Source organism: Carassius carassius, chromosome 41 (genome assembly GCF_963082965.1).
Source record: "Carassius carassius chromosome 41, fCarCar2.1, whole genome shotgun sequence".
Lineage (NCBI taxonomy): Eukaryota > Metazoa > Chordata > Actinopteri > Cypriniformes > Cyprinidae > Carassius > Carassius carassius.
The window spans coordinates 25,347,715-25,360,019 of NC_081795.1; the positions used below are offsets into that span (position 1 = coordinate 25,347,715).

The 12,305-nt window shown below is 36.2% G+C and overlaps 1 long non-coding RNA gene across 2 annotated transcripts; it reads right to left on the reverse strand.

The window, feature by feature from the left end:
• Positions 1-3,424: 3,424 nt before the first annotated feature.
• LOC132123092 (uncharacterized) lies at positions 3,425-6,463 on the reverse strand. Of its 2 annotated transcripts, none has more exons than XR_009426459.1 (4): positions 6,224-6,463; positions 4,246-4,403; positions 3,847-3,921; positions 3,425-3,536 (listed from the first exon to the last, which is right to left on the reverse strand). It is a non-coding gene; the product is annotated as an uncharacterized LOC132123092 (long non-coding RNA). The 2 variants fall into 2 exon arrangements; XR_009426458.1 differs by having other exon boundaries at positions 3,433-3,598.
• Between the last annotated feature and the right edge of the window lie 5,842 nt (positions 6,464-12,305).

Below are 12,305 nucleotides of genomic sequence, written 5' to 3' on the forward strand. Positions count from 1 at the left end.
CACAACAACCGTGCACTTACTCAACAGTTCTCAATGAGAAGGAGAGTAGTTTCTATAGAGGTATGACTGTTACTCCCTCTGATGCCGAGGCACTAGAGAAAGAAACCAGGTGACAAAGTGACAGTAAGATATGGCACCGTGTTCGTTCCCAGCATCTGACTTCATCAAAATTTAAAAGAATAGTCTCACGAGTTGGAGACTTCAGCACACTTTCCACCAGTATGCAGAAGCAGAAAAGGTCAGTGCAGACACAAGCCATGAAGAGAGGCCTGGAACTGGAGCCAGATGCAGCTGCACAATATGTGCAGGAAACGGGCAATCGTGTTTTCCCTTGTGGCTTTGTCCTAAATCCTCATGCCCCCCATTTAGGTGCATCTCCTGATCGAAAGGTGGCTGACAGTACTGGTGTTCTGGGGTTGCTTGAAATCAAGTGCCCTGATGTAGACAGTGTACTAGAGTGCAAATACCTTTCTGTAAAAGAAGATGGTGCGCTTGCTCTGAAAACTAGCCATGAATATCATTTTCAGATGATTGGACAAATGGGAATCACAGGGATGACCTGGTGTGACTTTTTCGTAAAATCCAGAAATGACTTCCATCTAGAGCGCATTGACTTTGATGAAGAGAAGTGGGAGTTTGTAAAAAATAAATTAGACTTTTTTTTTTTCAACTACTGGCTGCCCAACCTGTGCTTATAAATTAACCTGTGTTTAGTGAGTAACACACACTAACACACTTAACAGACAGTCAAAGCACACTTTAGATAATTAAAATAGTAAATTTATGTACAGTTTTATGACAACTAATTTCTACATTAAAAACAAAAATTGTCATTGCTATTTATAAAATGTTTTCACTGTAGTGTATACACTAGTATGAAATAAATGTGTATAGTTGTAGAATCATTTCTAGATTAAAACCAATGAAAGCTAATGGGTACAAAATATATATTTTTATTTCAGTAATTCAATCCATTGTATGTCTTCTACTGTACAAATTAAAACAGTAAACCAAAGTTGCAACATTTAAATGACTACTCATTTATGTATATTTAGTTTTTTTTAACTGTAAGCTAAAATGTAGGTTTCAACAGTAAATTAATAGTCTACCAATAATAATAATAAAATAGTTGAAAATGCATGTACTCTCAGGCCACCCAAGATACTGAGCAAATGGTGTAATGATAAAGGTATCTAAATCTGTTCTAATGAAGAAAAAAACTCACTTACATCATGGATGGCCTGAGGGTGAGTTCTTTCCAGCACATTTTCATTTCTGAGTGAAATATTTATTTAAAATAGAGGTCGTTGGAAATTTGTCATTAGAGCACAAACAGTCCACATCTGGTTGACTGAACCACAGAGTGAAAGGGGTAGGACACCATCAAAAATATGATGTTCCTTGATGCGTCTGATGGCCCTCTCCACATGTATCCTCAAGCGGGCCATCTCTTGGGTATGTGTAATTTCATGTTTACTGAATTGTCCGCTTGGTCCTGTGAAAGCTGGGGTTACAAGACTGACCTTGATGTCAGTAAGGAGGTCTTTGATAAGGAAGCCCTTATCAGCCATTACTTCATAGCCTGGCTCAAGCAGTTTGAGTATGCCTGACTCTTTGGTGATTTCCTTGTCAGAGATGGAGCCTGTGTACAGGTTGCTTACCAGTTGATTTCTAAGCTGTGGTTCCCTTGTAATGAGAGAATGTCATGGTGTTCAGAACTTTTGAACTTGCTGATTGAATATGGATCTCAGTACAATCTAGCACAACACGTGTTTTTGGAAAGGTCTTCTTGAAGCAAGGTGGCATTAGCTCATCTACAGCCTCTCTACTTGGCCATAACGGTAGTGTACCAAGCATGAAATACAGGTAGTTAGCCCAAGTTATACATATCCTGCTGACTGTGGCCTTTGAGATATTAAATCTTACTGCTAAATCTGCGGAAAGAAGCCCCTGCCTCATACTGCAGAGAAACAAGAAAAACTGGTCAAAGAGACCCATATCTGGGGCATGAAAACCAGCAGTTACAGTCTGTTCTGTTGCATTTGAGTCCATCTCACCAGAGACTGTGCTGTAGGTTGAAGAGACTGGTACACAGCAAAAAAATCTGAGTGAAATTAACTCTGCTGGGAGTACATGTGAGACCACACTCAAGAGTGTGAAAATGTTAAAATAGGAGTGTTAAATTAACACTGAAGCTGAGTTAAAGTTAATGAGATAATTAAGTGATTATTTGAGGGATGATTGACCATTATTGACGAGACCTGATGTTAACATGCAGAATCAACAAAGATGAAAATCACTATTTTAATGGTGTCACCATTATAGTGGTCAGTGTTTGCTTTAGTTGGGCTCTTGACCCCTAAAGTGTTAAAGTCAGATTTTAATTGGCTGTTATCACGGAGTTTTAAAACTGATGGAAAAGCAAAGACTATTGTTATTCTTGAATTACTGAGTTAAAGTTACATTGTTGATTATTGCAGCCCTATGATTGTTCAACAAAGTATTTCCAGCATTTTAAATACAATCTGAGGAATTTCTTAAAAGTTGTTTGTTCAAAAATCTTTCAAAAGAGTCTTTCAGTTATACATGCAAACATCAAGAATCAACCTGTCAATCTCAACAATGGTGAAAATCCAAAAAGCATGTTGCAGTGCATTCTGGGTGCCACCTATCAAAATTCATCCATGGCTCCCATGGTGCATTGCTGCATTAATAAATTATTAGCTGAATTGTTTCAGTAATTTCCTTTATTCTTACTATTCTATTTTTGTTTTTTATGTTTCTTTTAGTAGTTGTTTTCTAATGTTTAGAGTTGTTCTGTTTTTCTGAATATGCTGTTTGTCACCGTTGTTGAGATTCCTACACTAATTTTTGATGTATGTGTGTGCCTAAAGCAAGCTTTTCTTATGATCAGAACAACTTTCAAGAAATCATTTTAATTAGTGGGTACTGTACAATAACAGGGTTGTTATAATCAATGAGGTCAATCAAATCTGTTTAGGCTTTAATTGAGTTTGGTGATTCAGGGCAAATGCCCATGTTTAGATTTTTTTCTTGTCTGTTTGTCACAATTCAGTTGTAACAGCCAAACCAAATCTGACTTTAAAAATGTAAGGCTCAAGAGCCCAACTAAAGCAAACACTGACCACTATAATGGTGACATAAAAATAGTGATTTTCATCTTTGTTAATTCTGCATGTTAACATCAGGTCTCATCAATAATGGTCATTCCTCAATTAATCACTTAATTATCTCATTAACTTTAACTCAGCTTCAGTGTTAATTTAACACTCCTATTTTAACACTTTCACACTACTGAGTGTGGTCTCACATGTACTCCCAGCAGAGTTAATTTCACTCAGATTGTTTTGCTGTGTAGAGTGCTTTGAGGGTTTCATAATCTTTAAATCCGGTGTAAAACATGATCAGCTTGGGCTCACATTGGAATCTTTGTAGACAAAACTGCTGATTTCTCAAATTTTCATCTTCTTTTGTCAGACGAGCAATCTCCTTCTGTGCTGCATTCAGCTGCTCTTCTGTGGAAGGAGATGTTTCCAGGTAATCATGGTCTCGCAGTGCCCCAAAACCACAGTTAGATCTGTTTTAGGACAGAAGAGACAAAAAAATAAAAATTATGAAGAACAAAAATAAGTATCAAGGATGTCATTGTGTAGGTTTACACAAACTTTCATCCCAGCACTGCAAGTGTGCAAGGTATTTGAGCTATCAATCCCATTACTAACATTATTTGGGTGCTTGTAAATGTAGCAACTGATTCATTATGCAGCAACTATCATGCCTATATATGACATATTTCACTCTGATGGCATTAGATTGATAACTCACTGTTCTCCTGTGTTCTGATCAGACAATGAATGGTTCTCCTCTTAATCCTCCTCAAATGTTTCAATATCATTAACACTGGGTAGGAAAATCACAATTAATAAAGTTGTCACAGACATACATTTTAAAAATCCGGATTTCTGTAATATCTATAATATTTGCCCTTAATTGATCAAGATCTGACACTGAACAGTTTTATATGTCCGTAAGACCGTAAGAATTGACATCAAACAAAATTAATTCATATCACATTGGTTAGGTTATGCAATATGACAAATTACATCTGGTAATATGATGAAATATTACAGTACTATCATATATTTTTGTTTATTATTCAGCAAAGGTTGAATTAAACTTAAAAAGAGAATTCGAATATCATAAAAAAAAAAGTGTACGGCACACCTCTGATGTCGCTCAACTGTCCTCCTGGGCTTCAGCTCACAGCTCCACGTAAATAAAGTTGGCACGCTTCCATGTTTCAGTCTATGTAAACCAGTGAGTGATCGTACAATGCAGTCCGGGGTAAAATGTTTGGAGCATACTCTAGTGTTGTCTGTAACCTTATGGGAGAATAACTACATTGACATGCGTTTGATAACTGAGTAAAACGTGACGCTTGGAGAGCTAGCGCTAGCTAGATTAATAAAGGTAACGTTATTTCGCTTAACCCTCTGGAGTCTAAGGGTATTTTTGGGTCCTGGAGAAGTCTTGTCATGCCCTGACATTTGTGCTTTTTTCAGTTTCTTATAAATATCTAAATGGGTAAAGTCTAATCTCACTGTAATCAGCACAAACTGGGCTATAATAATATAAGAAATGCATGTATGTACATGATTGTGTTTTTGAGAAAAAAAATATTATGCGTGGTTAGTGAAAAACTAAAAATGTTAAAACACTTGAATAAGGCAAAAAAACACATAAAGAACAATGGTTCCCGGGATTTTTGAGAACTGGAGCTTGTAGCCTAGAATTTTTCTTTCTAAATGATGTGAAAATCATCTTGTTTACTCACTCACAGAGAACAATATATTGATTTAAATTTTCTAAGACACTTTTTGTTGGTAAAAGTCATATGCGAGTAGGCGTCAACTACCATGAATATCATTGTGATTTACACCTGAGAAGACAAAGGCCTGCATAATGAGCTGCATAATGAGCCATTCAGTCATCTGTGCCACTGAGAGGAAGGAGTTACAAGAAAGAATGCAAGAACAAAATAAATCTATATAATTTTATGTTTGTAGTTTATTTAGAATATATTTAATTATCCCACAACATAATTTAATATCCACTTGGGGGTGCAGTTAAACAGTTTATTAGAAACAATCAAAGCTGACTTTCAAACAAATTGTTTGGCATCCTTACTCCAGTCACACAATCCTTCAGAATCCTTTTAACAATCTTATTTTCCTCAAAAAAAAAAACATTTATTGTTATTATTATTATCATTATTATTAATGTTGAAAAGAGCTGAGAATATTTTTCTGGGTTTTTAGGGGGAATAAATTGAAAGAAAAGCATGTTTTTACATTTGTGACAGTTATCTATTTGTTACATTTATATTATTTACATCAAGATTTTGAATGGTATAGTATTGTATATTGTTATTGAAACTTCATAATGTTTCACTTGATTACTATACATTTAGTCAGGAATTATAGTTTGGAAAAAGTATTTGGAAAAAGTCTAGCTAGTAAAATGTTTACACGTTATGTGAAAACTAGTACAAGTATATAAATAAATAAAAAGAGACTTACTCATGTTTATGATCTCTGCTGAATAAAGTGCTGCATTCTTTTTTTCTGAGGAAATCCATTTCTCAAATCCTCAACCACATGACATCTTTTTGGGGTGAATTATGTCTTATTCCTCTCATCGCGAAGCAAACAGTAAAATAAACACTTGAAGAACAGGCTCGCTGCTTTTTCTTCTGTTATGGGCGTATTCAAGCCGCGCGCTTCAGTTTGAATCTGAATAGCGCGTTCAGCGCGGGGGCGTGGTCACATTAGATATAATGAAGGGAGACTTGAAAAACAGACATCGCGTTGTTTTCATATGGATTACTTTATCACAGTATTTTCGTTGAGTATTCACGGAGTTACAGTTCATTTTAATGACTTGTTTGTAAATGAAGATAAGCGCAGACAAAGGCTGCAGACAGCACACCTTGTTTGTTATCTTTATTTTATAAGTTCACAAAGTTTTGTTGTTATTATGTCTGTATTCAAAAAAAAGTAGACCCTTTACAGATTCGATTGATGTATTGCTCTTATCTGTACGATTAAAACTGAAAGTGTAATTTAAGGTCTTTTCGGGGTTATCAGGAGAAAATGACTCAAAACGCGTATCCGCGTTAATCGACTCGAAAGGGTTAAGTTACCTGAAAGTAAGGTCCAACATCTCTTCTTATTTTCACAATCCATTCACGGCAGACTTTTGGATCACTCGGAAAGCGATGAAACGACAAATCTTTATCGCACCCTTTCCGTTGATAGGATGTACAGCCTGGTACACAACAATACGACATCACTACACCTGTGATTCAAGGCAATACTTCCGGGTTTCTTCCCACCGGAGCCTCGCTTTCGATTTCAAAATGGCGGCTTCGTGAAATCGGCGTATTGCATCCCATCATGGATGGGAAAGGGATATGGAGGTTGTCCTTGCCTGAGTTCACAGAGAGGATGAGAAAGACTATGATGATGCCCCACATTTTGACAGTAACATGCTGTTTTTCATTAAAACTAATGTGCTGTAAAGGACATCCAATAAAGGTCTCCGGCCTTGTCCCTTACGCACAGAGATTTCTCCAGTTTCTCTGAATCTTTTGATGATGTTATGCACTGTAGATGATGAGATTTGCAAAGCCTTTGCAATTTGACGTTGATGAACATTATTTTTAAAGTTTTCCACAATTTTTTTACGCAGTCTTTCACAGATTGGAGAGCCTCTGCCCATCTTTACTTCTGAGAGACTCTGCTTCTCTAAGACAAAGCTTTTATAGCTAATCATGTTACAGACCTGATATCAATTAACTTAATTAATCACTAGATGTTCTCCCAGCTGAATCTTTTCAAAACTGCTTGCTTTTTTAGCCATTTGTTGCCCCCGTGCCAACTTTTTTGAGACCTGTAGCAGGCATTAAATTTTAAATGAGCTAATTAAGTGGATAAAAGTGTAAAATTTCTCAGTTTAAACATTTGCTACGTTATCTATGTTCTATTGTGAATAAAATATTGGCTCATGTGATTTGAAATTCCTTTAGTTTTCATTTTATTAAAATTTAAAAAACGTCCCAAGTTTTCCGGAATTCGGGTTGTAGACAGACACATCAAGATTCAGCGTATGAATCACGACAATGGTGACAATCCACAAAATAAATAAACAGATCAGTTCTGAACATCACAAAACATGCTTCTAAAACTTAATACAAAAGCAAAAAAATTTAAACACATAAGAATTCAGGAAATAAGTGAACAATTCAGCGCCATACTTTATTCATGCCGCAATGCATGCTGGCAGTCATGGGTGAGTTTTTTCCTGTGATGGTACCCAGCATGCATTGCATCATGAACCTTTTGATTGTCACCATTGTTGAGATTCATATGCTGATTTTTGATGTCTCTCTTTGAGGGTTGCTAACACTGAAGCTCAAAATGTTTCAAACTCGAACTGTTCTTATAGCCATGCTTTCTAATTGTTATGGGTCATTCTTAATAAAATTAAAAGAAAAAAAAATGTAATTCAGTCATATTTCTGAAACAAATTACTATTTGGTTATTACTATCGCAAAACTTTAAGTGAGTCGAGTACATTATGGCAAACAGAAACAGCCGTAACCACTTGAGCACAGTCATAAACATTGCTATAACAGATGTGTCATAAAAACACAAATTTAGCAACCAAACAAAACTTGAAGTTCAAAAGTCAAGGGTCAGGGTCCCAGCTAAAACAAACACTGATCTCCACAAAGGTAACATCAAACGAAACAGTAAAACATCATCATCTAAATCTCTGTAATTCTCAATAAGATCTTTTGATCTCTGATCTGATATAAATAAAGTCAGTCTGGTTAGTAATGTGGATCTGGTGAAGCTGTTTTAAGAGTTAAATCAGATCTTGAGATATTTGATGAATTCTTTTATTTCAGTTGATTTCATCTAAGGCTGTGGCTGAAGTCAGTTGTCGATCTTGTGTTTCTCTTTCCTTCAGTGATTCTGTTTGTTAATAGCAGGTGCTCATCACTAATGCTCAATCATCAATTAATCACAGAATTATCTTATTAACTTCACTGATTCAGTGTTACTCTAACACTCTGTAGTGTGCACACATTATAAGTGTTCATTTAAAACTGAGGATTTTGTTGTGGGCTTTAAAGGGATAAAAATTTAAGATGAAGAAAAAGCAGCATGAAACATTATTTAACAGTAATAAACTGTAATTCATTTACAGGAAACAAACTGTAGAAAAACAGTTATTTTCTGGCAACCCTGCTACCAGTAAATAACTGTTTTTCTACAGTTTGTTGCCGTAAATAAATGGTTGCAATCAAAAAAGTGTTTTTCTACAGTTTGTTGCCGTTAAATCAAGGAAAAAACTGTAATATACTGTAAAACGTAAAAGTCAGATTTACCAAATGAAAAAAAGTTAATTTGACTAAATTATTTGTGAACATCCATAGAAAAAAAAGTTATGCAAAGTAATACACTGATAAAGAGAGTAAATCTGTTAAATCTGCACGAGAGAGATCTGTTAGTTTAATGTATTTTTGTGGTTCACCATTGTGCTGGAGAGTAGAGCCTGTGCTTCAGTCAATGATGAGCCACAGATTCTGATCTTCTGTTGCTTTATATAAAGACAGTAAATGTGGAGTCGCTGATACAGTGGTGATCTCTGTGTTAAGTATTTCAGCACATACATGTGTGCTAAAGCTGACAATGAGCTGCAGTGATTTGAGTAAAAGTCATGCATTTAGTTACTTTACTACAACACATTAAGTGTTTGCAGTTTTATATTAAGAAACATTCCTTCTCAGTGGACTCAAATTAAATAAGTTCATAGTAATAACATGGTAGGAATGCTAGTTTTCAAAACTCAAACTGTTTGAAGCAGTGGGAGTGGTAGAATTTACGGTAACATACTGTAAAAAAAATAAGAATGGTAAATTAATGATTGAGAGCTGTAAATTAACAGTACTTTACTGGCACCCCTGCTGCCAGAAAATTACTGTTATTTAACAGCACAATTTTTTACAGTGTAGGAGCAGGCTACCTTCTCGAAAATGATGAATATTACCCAGAATGCACTGTTTTAAAGAAAAACAGTATGTTACTGTCATAATTAGTTTTCTTACAGCGATTTAAAGGAGCATTTCACCCGTGGGAACATTGATCTTCATTGAAAGTGGGTCATATATGTAGTCGAAATCTATTAAAACTTTCGAATTTGGTGCCTTTTTGACCGAGTTATTACAGAAAGTAACTTTAGGGCTCATTTGTATGTAAAACCACAACTCCCACAATGCAACACATTTGCACAGCTCCACAAGCCACTCCCACTAATCCAGAACACCGCTGTTAGGCTGTTAGGCGATATTGTCTACAAGACATTGAGGACACAGTTAGCGATGTATGGTATTTACGTGCCACAGTAGTAAACAATGCCACAGTAAGCTTTTTGTGCATTAAAAAAGGTACTGCACAAACAGTTTACAGTTGACGTTACGTAACTTATTAACCGGGAATCATTTCGTGATAATAATGCTTGAAGAAATTGTGTACATTTCACGAAATGAATAATAAATGAAATTGAAACACTTATTTTACAGTTAGACGTCCATTTGTGCAGGCTTCGGCTGGCGTTTCCAGTTTACCTTCGGAATTCTGAAGTATGTCTCCAGGACGCCTCTGTCCATATGCGGGGCGAAACTAGGATGGTTCACAACGCAAACATCCTGTTCCTCCATCAGCCTCAGCTGCTCTGCGCTATATTGTGGCTCGTATAGATAGCCACGAACATCTGTTTCGAGCAACAGAAAATCCTCTTCTTCCGTATCATGAGTTGTTCCTCCAGCCATTCTTGTAAATCTGACTCCATAAGCGCTTGTTAGCTTAGCTACATAGCTTCCAAACAAGATGGAGGATTTTCATTTTCGTTTCTGTAAGTTTAGTCCCACCCACTGATCTGTAATAGGCCTGTAGGGTGAGTGGGTCCCACCCCCTGGAATAATAATAAGCTAGTCTCTCTAGTCTCTACACTTTTCAATGAATTTTGACTTCCTGCTTATTATGACGCAAAATGACGATTTTTACGTCATAATAAGCAGGAAGTAAAACACTTAAATCCTTATTTCTCTCATCTCAGGGAAAAACAAAGGAAAAATCCATGATCATTATAATATATGACTGGGTTTCTAACAATACAAAGCTAAATGCAAATGGGTGAAGTGATCCTTTAAGTGTAGGTGTAGGTAATATTTTCGAGAAAGTAGCCCGATAGTAGTGACGGCAAGGTGAAGCCTCATGAAGCTTTAAGCTTTTCAGCCAAGTGGATCACAAAAGGGTTAATTTCTGGAAACTTAATTTGCTCACAATACCACCTGGTGGCCAGCAAGTGTAAAACAAGCCGATATATTACAGACAGAGGTATAAAGTCCAGGGGTCAGAAAGTAAAAGTCCTGCCATATTTTTGCTCCACTCATGAACTCAACAGCTGATTTCACCAGAGGAGGAACCAAGTCATTCCTTCCAAGTCACAAACTCCTAAAAGAGTTAAAGTTAGTGAGATAATTATGTGACTAATTAAATGATGATTGTGCATTAGGCATTAGTGATAAAAACCTGCTGTTATTGAGAATTACAGAGTATTGGATGATTTTTTGGTTAAAATGATACCACCATCATGGAGATCAGTGTTTGCTTAAGTTGGGCTCTTGACCCTTTTAATAATTCAAAGTAATTTGCTTTTAAGCAATTGCGGTTGTTACATTGTAAACATTAACACATTGTTGAATTAAAAGCTTGAAATAACAAATTAAATTGCTCTTTTTTTCTTCTAAAACATTGAAATGAACATCATGAAGGTGTCTCTCTTGGGTTTGTTAAATGATGTTCAGCTATTAATGAACTACAAAAAAAGTCCTGTTAAACAAATATTGTTGTAATGCTTAAATTTTGGGGAAAGATAGTACAGGCTCAGGATTTTACACATGAGCACTTATCGTATGACCCTCAACAGTGGTGACAATAATTGTTCATGCTACAGTGCATGATTGGAGTTTTTACTACGGTGTTACCCAGCATGCACTTCAGCATGAAGCATTTTGTTGATTGGCACCACTGTTGAGATTATATGAACAATCATCATTTTATTAGTCTCTTAATTATCTCATTGACTTTAAAGGTCCCATTCTTCGTGATCCCATGTTTTAAACTTTAGTTAGTGTGTAATGTTTTTGTTAGAGTATAAATAATATCTGTAAAATTCTAAAGCTCAAAGTTCAATGCCAAGCGAGATATTTTATTTAACAGAATTCGCCTACAAAAAATGACCCATTTGGACTACAGCCCTCTAGTTCCTGCAGTAATAACATCACTAAAACAGTTTTTTGACTAACCTCCGCCCACATGAATTCACAAAAAGGGGGCGTGGTCTTGTTGCCCTCCGACGGAGAAGAGGAAGAGCTGCGTTTGTGTTTGTCGCCATGTCGTCGAAACACCGTTATTTTCACCTCGGAGTCCAATCACCTTTGTTTGGGCTTCCCAGGGACGCTGTACTTAGAGATCAATCGTTACGAAAATTATATTAAATTAAATCAACTCGGTTCCCGAAAATTATAATCCACATGTAAAACTATGTGCAGCACATTTTGCTGAGGACAACTTCCTCTATCTCAATCAGTTTGATGCCGGATTCGCACAAAGATTATTCTTTGTTGATAAAGGCGTTGTTTATGGACCACAACCGGTAAGTGTATTTTATTATTTAAGTTGGTGCGTTTAACAGTTTCTGTAACTTATTACACAAAGGGCAACGCTGTTTAGCTTTGTTAAAGTCAAAAGTCACCTTTATTTATATAGCGCTTTAAAAAAAATACATTGCGTCAAAGCAACTGAACAACATTCATTAGGAAAACAGTGTCAATAATGCAAAAATGATAGTTAAAGGCAGTTCATCATTGAATTCAGTGATGTCATCTCTGTTCAGTTAAATAGTGTCTGTGCATTTATTTGCAATCAAGTCAACGATATCGCTGTAGATGAAGTGACCCCAACTAAGCAAGCCAGAGGCGACAGCGGCAAGGAACCGAAACTCCATCGGTGACAGAATGGAGAAAAAAACCTTGGGAGAAACCAGGCTCAGTTGGGGGGCCAGTTCTCCTCTGACCAGACGAAACCAGTAGTTCAATTCCAGGTTGCAGCAAAGTCAGATTGGGCAGAAGAATCATCTGTTTCCTGTGGTCT